Below are 18,645 nucleotides of genomic sequence, written 5' to 3' on the forward strand. Positions count from 1 at the left end.
GCTGGAGTACAGTGGCACAATCTTGGCTGACTGCAGCCTCCACTTCCAGGTTAAAGCTATTCTCCTGCCCCAGCCTCCTGAGTAGCTGGGATTGCAGGCACGTGCCACCACACCCAGCTAATTTTTTGTAGTTTTAGTGGAGATGGGGTTTCACTGTGTTAGCCAGGATGGTCTCGAACTCCTGACCTCAGGTGATCCGCCCGCCTCGGCCTCCCAAAGTGCTGGGATTACAGGCATGAGCCACTGTGTCTGGCCCCCATCCTGTATCTTTTATTTATTTGTCTGATCTCCTGTGTTTTCCACAGTGAGAATGTTAGCCTCAGAGGACAGACACCTTGTTCACTGCTGAGTCCCCAGCACCTAGCCCAGTGAATGGCACACAGTAAGTGCTCAATAAATGTTTGTTGGCTGACTCAGTGCTCCCCACCTGCTTGCAAAGGCCACAGTTGGGGCCGGGCACAGTGGCTCATGCCTGTAATCCCAGCACTCTGGGAGGCTGAGGCAGGCGGATCATTTGAGGTCAAGAGTTCAAGACCAGCCTGGCCAACATGGTAAATAAAAATATAAATAAACAAACAAATAAATAAAAGAAGTTGCCGAAGATGGGGGTCCAGGGGGCCTCTCGAAAGGCCAGGGACACACACAACTCCACCCACACCTCGAGGCTTGGATGGGTCCATCCCCCACTCCCAGGCACCTTCTGACTTTCCAGGGCTTATTCCATCACAACGTCTGTGTCCATCTTCTCCATGATGAAGGCAGTGCCCGAGAACCTTCCTGTCTTGTTCTTTGTGCACTGGAAGCATATCCTCAGTGCACACTGCGTGTTTGAGGCGTAAATGGAAATGGAAATGAACAGCAGGGTCGTGCATCCTATAGCGAGGGGACTCTAGGAAAGGCCGGGCTGGGGGCACCTGATGGGCAGTGGATGTCTGGTGTTGCCCCGACCTGTCCAGGAGCCTGAGGCAGGGTACCGGGAAACGAGGGCGCTGGGCCTGAGGCAAAGGGAAGCTGAGCGCTGGGGCGAAGCAGAGCCTTCAGGACGCTGAGGCCGGGGTCCCAACCGAGGCAGTGGGCACAATACATGGAAGGCACAGAGGGGACAGACAGGGCACGGGTGAGCCCAACTGTGTCTGGCGCTGGGATGCTGGAGGTGCTAGGTGTACAGAATGTGAGGTCCCAGAGAAGCAGAAGGAGAAGATGGGGTGCCCTAGGCATGGGGCACCCTGGGCGGGCTCTCTAGCATCGGGTGCACAGAAGGTGGGGCGTCCAGGTGCAGAGTTCACAGAACGTGGGGTACTCAAGGCGCGTGGCAGGGTAGGTGTGGAGGTCCCGTGGGACGGAATGCTCTGTGCAGAGCATGGGGTGTCTCAGGCGCGGGGCTCCTGGGGATCCCAAGGTGCAAAGTGGGAGGCTGGAAGCGAGGAGCGCCCCGGGAGCGGGTACAGATCCGGGCAGAGCGGGGCACGCAGCGCGCAGGCGAGTCTGTGTGCGCGCGCGGACGCCTAGCTTCCCGGAGCCCAGTAGCTGGCGCGGCCTCCACTGCGACTGCGCAGCCGAAGGTCTGGGGGGCGCCGGGGCTCTTTACGAGCACCCCAGCCTCTCCGCAACCTTTGCCTTGTGAGCATGCCGCTCACAAGTCCAGGAGACACGGATCAGATGGAGGCTGGAGAACCGATCCCAGCTGGGACCAGGGGCGTTTAGAGGGTCTAGAAAGGGGCGGGGATGGGGTGCGGGGGTGGGGGTAGGGGTTCCGGCCGGGATTTTCCAAACTGAGCTGAGGGTGCTTTAAAGAACGTTGTTTTCCCTTATCTAATTAAAGGCCACTTCTCGAAGCCTCTGGAGAATGCAAGTTAGAGCTACCTCCTAGGTTCGCTCTGTAGGGGGAAGTGGGTGTGCTGCTCAGGGCTGGAGGGTGGGGTGCGGGCAGGAGGTCTGGGACCAGACAACAAGGAGGACCAGCTTTTCCTGAGCTCCAAGTTGTGTTCCCGTTTCGGTACTGCTGGCTTTATAGAAAGCTGGCTGCCTGGAGTGCCCAGCATCTGAAAGCCTTCAAGGGTCTTACTTGGTGCTGTCAATATCTCAAAGTGGAAAATTGACGCATAGAGAGATGGGATCCCCTCCTCCATACCCAGTAGATCTGCAGTCAGCCACAGATAGATGGGCTCCTTTTTGCACTCACCAACTCCTACGTTTTACCCCTTTGGTCTCCCAGATCCAGGTGTCCAGCCTGGCCACCCATATTCAAGGCTGGACAGCTCTGCAGCCGTGAAATCCTGGGCATGAAGGAGGAACGAGAGTGACCCATCCCTCCATTTTGAAGTTCTCTGGGTTCAGATTTGCCTAGATTCTGGCTTTCAAGAATCCTTTCGAAGTTCTGAAATGACAGCTGTCCAGAGAAGGCGGTGGAGGGTGACAGGCTGCCACAGCGGTAGCCCGTGGTCACCAGCCAGCCTGGAAGTCTGGTGTCCCTGCCGGTCGACCAGTTTAGCCACAGGGACATGCTTCTAGGAAGAGATTCTCAGAGGCCAAGTTCATTCCCGTGCAGATATTCAATTCATGCTCTCTTAGATGCCCCTTTTTTCCATCCAGATATGTCCCAAGTTTGGTTTATTTACCACTCCTACTCAGGAACCCTTTTCCGTTCCTCATTCATTCTGCAAAGCGCCTGGTGAGCACTCTCTTCCATGTACACGTAGGGAATGGGAGCTTCCCCCATCCCCATCCTCAGCTTATCCTCTTCCTCTAAAGCTCAGATCAGGATTTGTCTGCCCTGCTGCTAAGATTCAGCCCGACTTTGAACTTTGAGCTGACTGCTTTAACATTTAGGTCTCACTTGAATGGATCCCCTTCCCTGAGGATGCAAGCCTGGGTTTTGCTCCTCCCCAGCAGTCAGTCTTCCAGTTGCACCCATCTTTTATAAAATGGAGCCAGCACCCCCGCTTCAGGGGCTCCCCCACCTCCCGTTCCTTCCCTTCCAGGATTCTGCCCCCGACTTCCACTTCCCTCCAGCCTCCAACCTGCACTCAGTTGCCTGTTCTGCCGAAGTGCCTATTTTTGGCTTGGGGCCCGGTTTTATAGCCCCCGCTATAGGTCTTGGCAGTCATAGCTTTGGCTCTCCGGAGAGCCAAGGCGGGTCCAACAGCCTTCCCCACCCCAGGGAGAGGGTGCGGGGGCTCCCTCTGCAGCCTCAACCAGAAGCCTGCCCCTCGCCTCACTTGGTCTGATGCCTGGGAACCCCAGCCTGTTTCTTGCCCTACTTCTTAGAGTACACCCCCTACAATGGAGTTGTTAGGTGGTGAAAATCCAGACCGGGTTTTTACTCTTGCGGTGAACATAAAATTCCATTTTCTCCCCACACCCCTCTTCCAAAAGCAAGACTTTGAGGCGTTTATAGATACAAACCTTCCCCTAACGCTTCCCTCCGACCCTGCTGCCCGCTCAGCTCCAAACCCCTGTCCCGGTGGCCCGGGATCTTGTGCTGAGGGTCTCATCCCGTTCCGCTTGCTCCAGTCCTGGCTTTGCGTGCCGCCCTCGCCTTTTATTGTAGGTCTGGTCTCCCAGGGTAGCGGCCTCATCGCTTTCCCTTCGCTGCGCCCCTGGATCCAGAAACCGCTTTCACCTGCCTGCTCCGGTGCAGCCAGTGCGCCGAATCCCTTCATACCTGAGTCCAGTCCTCCTTTTGCCCCTCCCCCTTGCACGTCGCGGCCAGGAAGATGAGGGCAGTTGCCTCAGCCACTAAGCATCCCCCTTCCAGCCCCCGCCATGCGAGCCCAGGTCCCAGGAATTCCGGGCCGGGTCTTGCTTGTTTCCACTGCATTAGGCCTGACGCATTACTCCGTCTCCCGAGGAAGAATCCGGCCCGAAATTTGCGTGCCCCGGGTGCATTTGGCCGTGTCGCAGCTCCCCCCCACGCCCCCACACCGTTCCTCCCATCTTTGTCTAATCCAACCCGGGTTTTGCACAAGCCTTCCAGATCTCCCCATTTGCGTCCCCCTTCCCCGGGCTCGGCGCCTTTCCTTTTACTTCGCAGCTGGAAAATCCGCTCCGGGTTTTCCTTACGTCTGTCTCCCTTCCCCCACTCCCCGCTCCAACACGGGGCTCCGGCACGTCGCCTTCCCTCTCCCTGCATTTCCAGGGAAGAAGCGAGTGGAGGCAAAGGGAAGGAAAATCCAGCCCGGGTTTTCGGGCCGGCTCCTGGGGCGCTCAGGCAGGCTGCGGCGGCCAGTCCCGGGCGGCGACTCCGGGCCGGGTTTTGCGCGCGCCCGCCGCCCCCCTCCCGGAGCGGGTGCGCAGGGGAGCGGGGCGAGCAGGCGGCTTGTCATTGCTGGTGCCCGGCGCCGGCTCGGTCCGCGCGTCCTGCGGTGCCCACGGGCCCGGCCCAGCGCCCCCCCCTCCGGCCGCACCGGGGGCGCGACGCCGCGGCACCCGCCTCCAGCCGCGCCGCCCCCCTCAGCCAGCTCCGCGCCTCCCGCCCCCAACCCGAGCCCCCCGCGGCCACTGCGGGGAGCCCGAGCCGTCGGCGCGGGAGCTGTCGGCGCTGAGGCGCCCCCGCCCCGCCGTCTGCCGAGGAGGCCCCGGCGGATGGGGCCGCGCGGGCCCCGGAGTGGCACCGCCGGGCGGCGGGGGCCTGCAGGGGCGCCCTGCCTGCCCCATTAACCCCTCGTCCACCGCCGCCGTCGGAGGGGGCTGGGAAGTCGCCTGGGCCCACACGTGCCGCCTCCGTCGGGGCCGCGGAGCTGCGGGGGAGATGCGGGCCGCTGCCGGCGCCGCCTCGGGGCGCTCCGCCTCGCCCCAGCCCCCGGCTCTCTGACGCCGCCCCCGCCCCGCCGCCTCCACCGCCTCCCTCCCCGGGAGGGGCGCAGACCCGATCGCCCCCAGTCCCGAGCCTCCGCCGCCGCGAGGGGGCCGCCTTTGGATCGGTGTAATCTGCCTTTTTTTTTTTTTTTTTTTTTTTTTTTTTTTTTTTTTTCAATTTTTGGTCGGTGACGGCGGTGCTGGGCCTGGGGAAGGAAGGGACACGGAGGCCGCCCTCGCCCCGCCACCCCCTACCCTCTTCCCCCTTGCCCCGGCTCCGGGAGATGTGCCGGGCGGGGGGCCCGGGTTCGCGGAGCAGCAGGAGGGACACGCTGGGCCGACCCCAGAGCGGCGCTGGACAGGTGAGTGTCTGCGGGCCCAGGAAGAGGGGCGACGCCGCACCTGGGCCAGGTGTGCGGGGCGCGCGGAAGAGGGGAGGCGGGAAGGATGGGAGCCCGGGCCTGTCCTGGCCGCGAGGGGGGAGGGGACGCTGGAGGGGCGCGGGGCACCGCACCTGAGCGGGAGGGGCGTCGGGGGCGGCCCGCACCCCACCCCCACTTGCTAGGGGTCGGGGAGGGGTTGCCCCCACGGAGCGCCCAGGGCGCGGGGGTGCGGACTGGCGGCCGCAGGGTGCCTGGCTGGGGGAGGGGACCGCGAGTGTGCCCGCGCGTGGCTGCGTGTGCCCGCGCGCGCGCCAGCCTTTGTGGGGAAGCGGCGCGGCGGTGCTTGCGTGTCCCCGGTGCGTGTGCGCGCGGGTGCTTGGCGCCCTGTTTGTGTAGGTGTCTGGGTGTGAGCGGAGGGGGTGCGTGTGCGCGCCGCGCGCCGGCCCCGGGCCCCGGAGGAGCCTTGTCGAGGGCTGGCACCACAGGATGCTGGGCGAGGGGGTTGTTTTTCTCTGGGAGGCAGTGGCGCGGGGGATGGGGAGGGGTCTGTCTGGGTGTCGAGCCGGCCGCAGCCCGGGGGGCGACGCTGTCAGGAGGAGGGGGTGCAGCCGGGCAGCCTCTTCTCTCCGTGGTGCCGGGGAGAGCACGCGAGGCCGGCAGGTTTGATCCACCAGGATTATTCGTGCTTTGAGGACAGTTCCCCACCCCCACCCCAGGTGCGCATCGTATAGAGTTCCGAGGGTTCGGTTGTCATCCTCCCATCTGACGGTCCTGGGACACGAGTCAGGCCTGAAGTGGTGGGGTGGCGGGGTGTGCTGTATTTGCTCCAGCCCCGTCCAGAAAATGCCCTTCCAGGTATCTCTCACATGCATCCCGGCCACCATCTGAAGATGGCCCCCTGGCTGCATACACCCCTGTCCCTACACTTCCCGTCCGGGTCCTCACACTGCCCCATCCCTGGCAGCACCTGCCTGGTCCCTTTCCTCCTGTTTCAACCCCCCTCCACCCCCAGCCATGGCAGCTGTGTGGGTGTCCCTGGATCCCCCTTCCAGGCAGGGCCCCCCTTTCCTCCTGGCTTCCACAGGACCCAGAGCCTGGGTTTGCCTTCCCACCTTCCACATCCCGACATGTGTGCCTGGGGGCAGGAGGGGGAGGGGTTCAAAATGGCTGCCAAGATGGCTGTCTCGAGCTCGCTCGCTCGCGCGCTCTCTCCCTCTCTCTCTCTATCTCTCTCTCTCTCTCTCACACTTTCTCTTCCCCTCTCTCTGCTCCCCTGGCTTCCTTAGCCTGGTAGGGAGTCACCTCGGAGAGGAAGTTGGACCCAGTGGGGCACACCTGAGGGTAGATGTCTATGTCTTTTCTGGGCTGTTGACCTCTGAGATGTTTGGGGACAGGCCATTGGTTTCTGCTTCTATCTCTAGCACCCCAAGGGCTGGCATGAGTCTCACCTGACCTCAGACCCCACCTCTTCACCCTGGCTCACAGCCTGGAGGCTCCCTGCCCCCACCTGCTCTCCAGGGCCTGACCCCCTAAGTCGATCACCCCCAAGGAGGGTCCATACCCCTCATCCTCTTCTCCAATCTGTCCCACAGGCTGGGGGTGAGGGGGGTGGGGGTGGGTGTGTGCAGGCAACTCTGCGTGGGCCCCTGCCAGGCCACGGCTTTGGGGGACAGGTGACTTCTTCCTCCCTGCTCCCCTCCCACTAATGCCAAACTTATTATTTAAAAGTAGGATGAAAACAGGGAGAATAAGAGAAGGAATACAACCTTCATTATCATATCGAGAAAATTATCCTTGATTTTTCTAACTAGTAATTTGCCTGCCATGCCGTTCAGAACTGACTTGCCCATTAATTACAGAGATGAAAAATCATCTGGAATTTGGAAAAGGAAACTAATTCCATGGCTGGCGGTGATCGCCCCCGTGCACGGAGCCATATACGTGTGCACTCACATGTGGGTGCCAGCCCTCCCGCTGCTCTTGCCACCATTTTCCTCCCCAGCTTGGTGACCTCCCATGTGGCCGTGCTTTGTCCACCCTTTGTGTGTGTGGCACCTGCCCCAGGACAACCCCCCGCAGGCCCTCTCTTTCTCCAAGGGGCGCCCATCTCTATCCCCACTTCTAGGGGCTTGCATACCCTGAGTCCCCCACACTGATGCCTGCCCTTGGGGGTGAAGCTGGCACCCAGGGTTGGGGAGGATGGGGAACTGGCCACCAGCACACCTGGGCTGTGGGGCCTGCAGGGAGGAGGTGGGGGGGGACTGGAAGCCCAGCGTCTATTCCCAACCTGCCCAGGGGAGCTCTTTCTCCTGAGCAGCCTAGGAGGACCCTGTGGGCATGCTGGGGAGGGGCCTGCAGGCGCCTCGGCGGCTAGGGAGTGTGTTTGCATCTAGCGGTGTGGGCTCCTGGCTTGTGGCGTCTCCACCTGCAAGCGAGGCCGCATGAATGATGCGTGCGTCTCGGGGCATCTGCGTCCTCCCTGCCCTGCCAGGCTGGTGGCAGAGCATGTGTTCCTTCCGCCCCAGTGAAGGCATCTTGGTGGGCAGGGTGGCAGCGGGTGCCCTGAAGGGGAGCGGGAGGAGTGGGGGCAGTGCCGACCCTGCCGCAGCATCGGCTTTGCCCCCCACCCATCCTGCCTCCCCGGGAGACGTGTGGCCAAGGACACGCAAGGGTCTGGTTTCTGTGTGGGTTCCTCTCGTGGATCTGATTTCCAGATGCCAGACACTTCCCCTCCTCCAGCCCCTCCGTGGGGAGGCAAGGGGAGGGGTTCCAAGGCAGGGGTTCCCTGGTTCTGAAGCCCTGACCCCAGTGACCCTGGAGGTGCCCTGGAAAGACAGACAGCACCTCCCAGGCTGGGTGTGGGGCAGAGTACTTGCTGTTGGGCACGCCGATGGAAGGAGAGAGATGGGTCCTAGAGTGGGGTGGAGGCCAAGCACAGACGTGGGAGGGGGTCCTGGTGTCCCTGGAATCCAGGTGTCTGTCTGTCTGCACCTGTGTGTAGGTGTCCTCTGTGTGCGTGGCCTGGATGGTGATCTAGCCAATCGTGAGTGTAGCCACGTGTCCATCAGGCTCATCCAGTGTTCATAGGGGTCCCTCATGTGCTGGTGTTTGTGTTTTGCAGAGGGGGTGGTCGTGCTGTGGGGGCGGGGCTGCAAGGAGCAGCAGCTGTGTGTGCACACATGGGGCTGTCTGCATCTCGTGCGCACCTGCAGCTGCGTGCACGCATGGGGCTGTCTGCATCTCCTGTGCACCTGCAGTTGTGTGCATGCATGGGGCTGTCTGCATCTCGTGCACACCTGCAGTTGCATGCATGCATGGGGCTGTCTGCATCTCGTGCGCACCTGCAGCTGCGTGCACACATGGGGCTGTCTGCATCTCGTGCGCACCTGCAGTTGCGTGCTCAGGACTCCTTGGGAGCGAGGTGGGGTGCGCCTTGTCATGCAGTCTGCACACATTCGCCAAGCACTTTTGCTACCCAGTGCCGTGCCCGGCGCCATGGGGTGTGGCGGCCATGTCCTGTCTTTGTGGAGCTCACGGTCTAGCAACACATGTAGGGTTTCCATCAAAGCTCTCCTGTCAGCGGGGTGCGGTGGCTCACACCTGTAATCCCAGCACTTTGGGAGGCTGAGGCAGGTGAATCACCTGAGGTCAGGAGTTTGAGACCAGCCTGGCCAACATGGTGAAACCCCGTCTCTACTAAAAGTACAAAAATTAGCTGGGCGTGGTGATGGGCGCTGTAATCTCAGCTACTCAGGAGGCTGAGGCAGAAGGATCGCTTGAATTCAGGAGGCAGAGGTTGCAGTGAGCTGAGACGGCACTCCAGTCTGGGCGAGAGTGAGACTCAGTCTCAAAAAAAAAAAAAACCAAAACAAAAAAAACAAAACTCTCCTCTCATGGGAGTAGGGGAGAAGGCGTATGTCTCTGCTTCTAGGGCAGCCCCAGATGCTGACTGTAGTAGCACCCCGGGTTGGGCTGTCCTGGGGTCTGGTCCTTCATGGTCTTCCTGGGACACCTCCCCCATCCTGGTTGCTCCTCCAACTTGCTAAGCCTGATCCTACCCCAGGGCCTTGGCACTGGCTGTTGGTGCCACCTAGGACCCTCCCCCAGATGTTTGCAAGACTTTTGCTCCTCACCATCTTGAAATATCACCTCCCGAGTAACATTTACCACCATGCACCTTCTGCAAAATTGCAGCTTCCCACACCCCTCCTGAGGTTTAGTACAGCGGACGGCTCTTCACTAGGCTGTGATTTCCTGATATTCTGTGCTTGTTTGTTTACTGTCTTTGTCTGTGAGGAGGATCCGAGGGCTCGAGGATGTTGTGATTTGCTTTGTTTTGGGAATCCTAGGTGCCAGCAGTCATGGCTGGTCCACAGTGTGTGTTCAGAAGTCTTACCTGGCCCGGATGTGGTGGCTCACACCTGTAATCCCAGCATGCTGGGAGGCCAAGGTGGGAGGATCGCTTGAGGCCAAGAATTTGAGATTAGCCTGGCCAACATAGTCTCCAAAAACATTTTTAAAAAATAGTTAGGTGTCGGCCGGGCGCGGTGGCTCAAGCCTGTAATCCCAGCACTTTGGGAGGCCGAGGTGGGTGGATCACGAGGTCAAGAGATCGAGACCATCCTGGTCAACATGGTGAAACCCCGTCTCTACTAAAAATACAAAAAATTAGCTGGGCATGGTGGCGCGTGCCTGTAATCCCAGCGACTCAGGAAGCTGAGGCAGGAGAATTGCCTGAACCCAGGAGGCAGAGGTTGCGGTGAGCCGAGATCGCGCCATTGCACTCCAGCCTGGGTAACAAGAGCGAAACTCTGTCTCAAAAAAAAAAAAAAAAAAAATAGTTAGGTGTCATGATAAGCACCTGTAGTCTCAGCTCTTCAGGAGGCTCAGGGGGGAGGTTCGCTTGAGCCCAGAAGTTTGAGGCTGCAGTGAGCTAGGATTGCCTGAGTGCACTCCAGCCTGGGTGACAGAGCAGGATCCTGACTCTAAAGAAAAAAAAAAAAAAGCCCCTGCCTTTCCTGCCTCCTACTCCAAAATGTGGGGGAAGATAAAAATTCTATAAATAAGCCGGGCGCAGTGGCTTACGCCTGTAATCCCAACACTTTGGGAGGCTGAGGTGGGCGGATCACCTGAGGTCAGGAGTTCGAAACTAACCTGACCAACATGGAGAAACCCTGTCTCTTAAAAAAAAAAAAAAAAAAAAAAATTCAATTAATAGACGCCAAGGCCAGAAATAGCCTTGCTCCTGATCCCCAAAACTCAGAATAGCCAGTGCCCCTCCATCAGAAGCTAAAAATACCCTGCAGGTCACAAACAGCCAGGCCAGGAAGTCAGGTGGCTTCTCCTTCCTGTCCCCTGAGGAGGTGATGGGGCCGGGGCTGGCTTTCCCAGAAAGGGTTTCCCAGCCGATTTCCATAGTCCTGACTTTGGGGCTGCAGCATTCTCTCTGTAGTATCTGATGCTCAGGGTCCACCCTGGCCTCTGCCCGCTAAATGTCAGTGACACCCCACCTCCATAGTTGTAACACCTTGGAAAGTCTCCAGACATTACTAAACCTACTGGCATGGGGGGCAGAATTGTCCTGGGTTGGCAGGGATGGCTGCAGAGTAGAGGTTGCCAGCGGGGCAAGATGGCTCACGCTTGTAATCCCAGCACTTCGAGAGGCTGAGGCAGGAGGATGGCTTGAGTCCAGGGGTTCGAGACCAGCCTGGGCGACAAAGCGAGACCTCCATCTTTATAGAATAAAACATTAGCTGGGCATAGTGCCACATGCCTGTTGTCCCAGCTACTCGGGAGACTGAGGCAGGAGGATCACTTGAGCTTGGGAGGTCGAAGCTGCAGTGAGCTGTGATCGCGCCACGGCACTCCAGCCTGGGCAACAGAGTGAGACCCTGTCTCAACAAAATGTATATGTAAATAAAATAGAGAGTTGGCTGACTTTTCTGTAGAAAGCCAGATGGGAAGTACTGCAAGCCTTGTCGGCCATGGGCAGGTTCTGTGGCCTGTTTTCTCTTCTTTTCTCCCCAAACCTTTAAAAATGTAAACACCATTCTTAGCTCACCAGCTGTACAAAGGCAGGTGGCAACCAGACCATGGTTGGCCAACCCTTGCCCCACAATGCCCCCCAGTGGCCCCTGGGGGTGAAGGTTGGGCGACCCAGGGATTCAGCCCCTCCAGAGAAGGGTGGCCCCATTTGGGGAGCAGTTGTGTGCTTAAAGTGCAAGGCGAGTCCCGCACAGTCTGTTCCCAGCACCTCCCTGCTCTCACCTCCTCCCACTCTCCCCGCCACCTCCCCACCCGCTTCATACCAGCACGGTCCAGCCCCAGGGCCTTTGCATGGGCTGTGCCCCCTGCCTAGGACACTCTTCTACCTCCCCTGAACTGAACACCTGCATGCATGCTGCTCCCTCGAATTCACAGGGCTTTGCTGAAATGTCATCTTCTCCAGGGGAGATGGCCTTTCCTGATCATCCTTTTTAAAATTGTAACGGCCAAGCACAGTGGCTGATGCCTGTAATCCCAGCACTTTGGGAAACCAAGGCAGGTGGATCACCTGAGGTCAGAAGTTCAAGACCAGCCTGACCAATATGGTGAAACGCCATCTCTACTAAAAATGCAAAAATTAGCAGTGTGTGGTGGGTGCCTATAATCCCAGCTAATCAGGAGGCTGAGGCAGGAGAATCACTTGAATCCAGGAGGCAGAGGTTGCAGTGAGCCCAGATCACGCCAATGTACTCCAGCCTGGGTGACAGAACAAGACACTATCTCAAATAAATAAATGAGATAAAATAACATTGCAATGGCGGGGTGCAATGGCTCATGCCTGTAATTCCAGAACTTTGGGAGGATGAAGTGGGAGGATCACTTGAGGCCAGAGGTTTGAGACCAGCCTGGGCAACATGACGAGGCCCCCATATCTACAAAAAAATGAAAAATTAGCCAGGTGTGGTGACACGTGCCCTGTGGTCCCAGCTACGTGGGAGGCCGAGGCAGGAGGATACCTTGAGCTCAGGAATCAGAGGCTGCAGTGAGCTATGATCGAGCCACTGCACTCCACCCTGGGCAACAGAGTGAGACCCTATCTTTAAAAATACGATAAAAAAACAGCACTTCCAAACCCACACAAACTCACAGCCACTTTTCCTGGCTTTATCTTCTTCCACAACACTGGTATGCTATAGAATCGACTTTTTTGTACCCAGCCCCTCAGTGTCTGGCACATAAAGATGCTCTAAAAAAGATGTGTGGAATTGCCGAAAATTATTTCTAAGCCCCACAGCAACCCTGGGAGGCTCTCATTCCCCAGCTTCCCCGTGGAGAGACAGAACTGAGAGGAGTGACGTGGGTGTCCTGTCGTGCTGAGATGGCGCACAGCCGGGATTTGAACCTTCGACTAAAGGGCGCTGTGTCTGGGGCCTCTTTGCTCCTGCCCGGCTAGGCACCATGCCCTCCTCTCCTGGTCTGTGAAGTCCCCACCCTGCCCTTCACTGCCAGGATCTGATGGGGCAGGGGGGTCCTGCCTCTGTGCCCTCTGCTCAGGCCCTAGCTTCTAGAACTCTTCAGCTCTGCTCTGCCCTGTTGAGCTCAGAGTGCAAAGCTTGGGGCTGGACAGTGGACACTTTGGAGTGGAAACAGACCACAGGCCACTGGGGTACAGACCTGCCAAGATGGTGAGCGCGGCAGAGGTGCAAGTCAGGGAAGGCTTCCCCGAGGAGGGGGCTTCCCAGCTGCAACCTGGAAGGGGGGGAGAGGCACAGTGGAGGGGGAAGGAGCATCTGTGAGAGAGAGGGGCTGCCCTGAGGTCAGAGAGATGGTAGTGGCTCAAAGGGGAGGAAGGAGAGATGTTTCACAGCTGCACAAGGAGAGAGGCTGGAGGCTGGAGGCTGGTGGCTGGCCTTGTGGCCGTGAGTCTGTGTTTGGTTTGTCCTTGGGTTCGCCAGGGCCTGTGGCGGGGGTGGGGGTGGGGTAGGAGGTTTGGGTCAGGATCCAGATGGCAGGTGAGAATGTTTAGCGTGAGCTCCCTCTAGCTGCTGCATGGGAGAGAACCACAGCGGGCGGGAAGGGAGGCCCGGAGGCCAGGAGGCAACCAGCAAGGTGGGGGCTGGAAGCAGCCAGCTCTGGCGGAAGCTTCAGGTTTCTGGCTTTGACTGCCCTGTAGACAAAAGGCAAGGGGCAGGTGGGGCAGGGAGTGCGCTCGACTCGCAGCAACCCTCCCCACACGCAGTCTGATCGCTGCCTCTGTGGCCAGAGGACGCCTGTGAATGCCGTGCCGGATCCCATCCCCCCTCTGTTTAGGATTCCCCCACGGCTCCCACCTCTTTAGAAAGCTGAAGTTGCCCGTTGTGGTGGCTCACACCTAATCCCAGCACTTTGGGAGGCAGATCACGAGGTCAGGAGTTCCAGGCCAGCCTGGCCAATATGGTGAAACCCCCGTCTCTACTAAAAAAATACAAAAATTAGCCAGGTGTGGTGGCACATGCCTGTAATCCCAGCTACTTGGGAGGCTGAGGCAGGAGAATCACTTGAACCCAGTAGGTTGCAGTGAGCCAAGAATGTGCCACTGCACTCCAGCCTGGGCGATAGTGAGACTCCATCTCAAAAAAAAAAGGAAGAAAAGAAAGCCGAAGTCCTCCCTGAGGTCCACAAGGCCCTTCATGACCCACCCTGTGGCCCCTCCCCAGCCGCCCTCACCTCCTTCCACTCTTCCCTTGCTGGCAGGGCTCCAGCCATGTCTCAGCACATTCCTACCCCAGGACCTTTGCACATGCCGTTCGTTCTGCCCACAGTGCTCTTTCCCTGGGTACCTGGATGGCTCACCTTCTCAAGACCCCTGCTGAAATGTCACTTCCTAGGGGAGGCATTTCCTGGCCGCCCTGTCTGTAGTTGCACCCACACATACACCCCTCTCAGGCACACCTTCCTCCATTGCATTTGTGGCCAGTTGGGAGCTCGGAACCATCCACTGAATGGAGGACCTGCTTTTTGGGGCTATTTCATCTTCATTCATTAAACAAATGAACAAGCATTTACTCCCTGCCCAGGGCTGGGCACACGACAAGAGCCAGCCCAACCCACAGTGGTACTTTTCCCCGGAGTCCCCCGATGGTGGGGAAGAGACGTTTAATAGCTGAATCCGAGTCCAATTAGGGGAGCGAAACATGGAGGCCCTGTGTGCTGTGAGAGCGGGTGTGAGATCCGACACTGTACTCAGGGAAGAGCCCTTTGGAGGCAGAGCAGAGTAAGAATCGTGTGTGTGAGAGACAGACAGGCGCTGAATAGAGGTGATGGGGAGGCGGGAGGACAACAGGGCCTGAGATGCCATGTGGGAGCGTCACGAGCAATAGGGAGCCATGGAGGGTTGTAGGCAGGGAGGGGTGTAATTGGATTTTCATTTTGCAGAGATTGTTCTGGCCTCAGGTAGAGATTGGAGGGGACAGAGGTGGCAGATAGATGGGACATGAGGGAGAAGACATCTGGCGTCAGGGGATTATTTGAACGACCCCCGCCGCTCTGCAGTCCAGTGCTGCTTGGTGGCCGGGGTGACCTTTATTTTATTTTAATTTTGTTTAGAGATGGAGTCTTGTTTGTCACCCAGGCTGGAGTGCTGTGGAGTGATTGCAGCTCACTGTAGCCTTGACCTCCTGGGCTCAAATGATCCTGCCGCCTCAGCCTCCCGATTAGCTAGGACCACAGGCTTGTGCCACCATGTGCGGCTAATTTTTAAATCTTTGTAGAGACAGGATCTCACTGTGTTGCCCAGGCTGGTCTCCAACTCCTGGCGTCAAGCAGTCCTCCTGCCTTGGCCTCCCAAAGTGCTAGAATTACAGGTATGAGCCACTGCGCCCAGCTCCAGGATGACCTTTTAAAGGTTCTTCATTGAACAATTATATTTCAGCTTCCTGCTGGGGCCAGGCGCTGTGCTGAGTGCAGTATGTAAACCCCACCCTGCAGAGCCAGCATCGGGAACCATGCTAGTGTCAGAGAGTTAATAAGCAACTAAATTAAAATACATGGCGTGCTGGTGATGGGTATCACGGAGAAATCAAGCCGGGACAAGGTACAGGAGTGCTGGGGCTGACAGGACCTTCCTGGGCTGGTGATGTTTGAGGAAAGACTGAAAGGAAGATGCAGGAGGAGCTGCGAGGGGATCTGGGGAAGAGAGAAACGGCCCGTGCAAAGGCCCTGAGGCAGGACAGCAGCTGGTATTCCCCATTTTTGAGATGGGGTCTTGCTCTGTTGCCCAGGCTGGAGTGCAGTGGCATAATCTCAGCTCACTGCACTGCAACCTGCACTTCCCAGGCCCAAGAGATTTTCCTACCTAAGCCTCCCAAGGAGCTGGGACCACCGGTATGTGCCACCATGCCCGGCTAACTTTTTGTATTTTTCGTAGGGACAGGGTTTCACCCTGTTGCCCAGGCTGGTCTGGAACTTCCAAGCTCAAGCAGTCAGCCCGCTTCAGCCTCCCAAAGTGCTGGGATTACAGGTGTGAGGTGTGAGCCACTGCACCCACCCATCCCAGATTTGAGAGGTCATCAGGCTTCTCCAAGGAGCCTTTGTACGATGGACTGTGGCTTTGGCTTGAATGAAGTGGGAGCCATGGAGGGTTCTGAGCAGAGGAAGGGAAGTGGCTGGTTTAGAGGCTCACAAGCGCCCTCTGGCGGCCATGGGGGAAACGTACTGTAGACAGCGAGGTGGGGAAGTGGGGTCCAGCCCAGAGCTGACGGGGCTGGACCAGAGAGAAGCTGAGAGGTGAGCTGTCCCTGAAGGAGTAGCCCAGGACCTGCCAGGGCTGGATGTGCTATGAGGGAAGGGGGATCCAGGGTGACTGTCCGGTTCTTGAGTACCTGGAGGGACTGGGCTGCCATCTGCTGAGCTGGGGGATGGGGCGGGGGCCGAAGATGCGGTGAGAACCCTGCCCTGCCCGAGGACCATGTACCCGGGCCCTCTCTGGGCACACCCTCTGTCTCTGCGAGGTAGGTCTGTTAGCCCTTGAATAGCAATGGGGAAATGGGTTCAGAGAGGCCAAGTGCCTGTTCTGAAGCTACACAGCAGATTGAAACCCAGGAGCTTTGACTCCCAGCTTACCACTCCTTCATAGTTACCCCGGGGCCTGCCGCTTCCCTAGGGACCTGTTGGATGCCCAAGGGCTTCCTGGAGGAGACAGGCTCATGGGCAGCTGGGTTTGGGATGTAGGCCAGAGGTGGGAGATGTAGCCAGAGGGTCAGGTGTGGAGGGGCTGGCTGCTGCCATGAAGGGAGGAGACCAGGAGGGGGGCCCAGATCCCAGATCCCCACCTTGGTTCCCCACCCCCTCTCACCCAAGGCACTCAGACTCCCACCCACTCAAGCACGCAGAGTTGCCATGGCAACCGCAGGCTAGGGCAGGCTAGAGGCGCCCCCTCTCCTCCAGCAGCCGCCTCTCCTCCTGTTGCCCTCCCCACTCCCATCCCAGGGCACCTGAGGACAGAGCCTGGGCCTCAGTGGCCCACCCTGCCGCACCCACCCGTGACTTGAGACAGACGTAGGGCTCAGATGCAAACATCCAGGCAGGTGTGCAGCCCCATTTCCCATGGGTGAAATAGGGTCACCTACGGCTGGGTGCAATGGATTACTGGGTGCACCTGTAGTTCCGGCACTTCGGGAGGCTGAGGCGGGAGGATTGCTTGAGCCAAGGAATTCAAGACTAGCCCGGGCAACATGGTGAAACCTCATTTCTACAAAAAATACAAAAATTAGCCAGGCGTTGCGTGTGCCTGTAGTCCCAGCTACTCGGGAGGCTAAGGTGGGAGGATCACTTGAGCCTGGGAGGTGGAGCTACAGTGAGCCGAGTGTGCACCATTGCACTCCAGCCTGACTGACAGAGCAAGACTCTGTCTCCAAAAAAAAAAAGGAGGTTGGTTGCAGTGGCTCACGCCTGTAATCCCATTACTTTTGGAGGCCAAGGCGGGTGGCTCACCTAAAGTCAGGAGTTTGAGACCAGCCTGACCAACATGGAGAACCCTGTTTCTACTAAAAATACAAAATTAGCCGGGCATTGTGGCGCATGCCTGTAATCCCAGCTACTCTGGAAGCTGAGGCGGGAGAATTGCTTGAGCCTGGGAGGGAGAGGTTGTAGTGAGCCAAGATTTCACCATTGCATTGCAGCCCAGGTAATAAGGGCGAAACTCCATCTCAAGAAAAAAAAAAAGAGAGCGACAAGAAAGAAAAAAGAAAGGCAGACAAATAGGGTGACCTGAGACTACTGAGAGGTGCCAGGTGGGGACAGACACAGGTGTGGGCTCACCTGGCCTCAGGTCCAGAACCGCCAGGTGTGACAGCTCTGAGGATGCATAGTCACTCAGATGTGGTGTGGGCCCAGAAGTGGGGGCACTTATGGCCTCCAGGGTCCCCCCACAGCCCACCAAGCCCCACCTGGGGGGCCTGCCTGCCTGGGTTCAAGCCTCCTGACCAGTTGAGTGTCCCTGGGTATGTCTCTTCAATGATGGGACCTCTCTTCCCTCCTCTGTGAAGTGTGGGTACAAGCATCCCACACTTCAAGGGTACAATAACCCCTTCCCTAAATGGTTATTGGGATTACATGAGCTACACATGGAAGGTGCTCAGGCTGGACATGGAGGTGTCAGCCATTGTCCCTGGCATCTCAGGTGGCTCCTCGATGGGGAACCCAGCTAGACGTCCACCCTGTCAGTTGCTGTTTGCTGTAGATGGCTTCCCTAAAGTTTGGTGGCTCAGGGCCCCGCCCCCATCTCTGCTTCCCTCCTCGCCCCGTGTCCTGACTCCCTATGTGAATTTCCTAGGCTCCTGTAACAGATCACCACAAACGGGACAGCTTTAGCAATAGCGACTCTATGGATTTATTTATTTATGTTTCAGAGATGAGATCTTGCTGTGTTGCCCAGGCTGAAGCACAGTGGTATGATCGCAGGTCACTGTAGCCTCAACCTTCTGGGCTCAAGTGATCCTCCCACCTCAGCCTCCCGAGCAGCTGAGACTACAGGTGCACGCCACCATGCCCGGCTACTTTTTTATATTTGTTTATACAGATGGCGTCTCACGGTGTTACCCAGGCTGGTCTCAAACTCTTGGGCTCAAGCAGTTCTCCTGCCTTGGCCTCCCAAAATGCTGGGATGCCAGGCGTGAGTCACTGCAGTCAGCAGCAGAAACGTGCCACCTCCCAGCCCTGGAGGTTAGAAGTCCACCATGAGGGTGTCATCAGGGTTGGTCCCTTCTGGGAGCCTTCAGGGAGAATCTGTCCCAGGCCTGTCTCCTGGCTTCTTCTGGTCGTTACTGGCAGTCTTCCCTGGCTTCTAGAAGCATCTCTCTGATCTCTGCCTTCATGGTCACATGGTCCTTCTTCTGTGCATGTCTGTGTCCAAGTTTCCCTTTGTTTTTTTTTTTTTTTTTTTTGAGACGGAGTTTCGCTCATGTTACCCAGGCTGGAGTGCAATGGCGTGATCTCGGCTCAC

The 18,645-nt window shown here is 58.1% G+C and overlaps 1 protein-coding gene across 7 annotated transcripts in view; it reads left to right on the plus strand.

Annotated features, from left to right (window-relative positions):
- The first annotated feature begins 4,939 nt into the window (after nt 1-4,939).
- Nucleotides 4,940-18,645, plus strand: part of ADGRL1 (adhesion G protein-coupled receptor L1) — a 58,475-nt gene continuing 44,769 nt past the window's right edge. For all 7 annotated transcript variants that reach the window (XM_037727531.1, XM_037727532.1, XM_037727533.1 and 4 more), the window contains exon 1: nt 4,940-5,159. The gene's annotated coding sequence lies outside the window, so the exon portion shown is untranslated. The remainder of the gene's footprint in view (nt 5,160-18,645) is intronic.

Source organism: Cebus imitator, unplaced genomic scaffold, assembly GCF_001604975.1.
Source record: "Cebus imitator isolate Cc_AM_T3 unplaced genomic scaffold, Cebus_imitator-1.0 Scaffold234, whole genome shotgun sequence".
NCBI lineage: Eukaryota > Metazoa > Chordata > Mammalia > Primates > Cebidae > Cebus > Cebus imitator.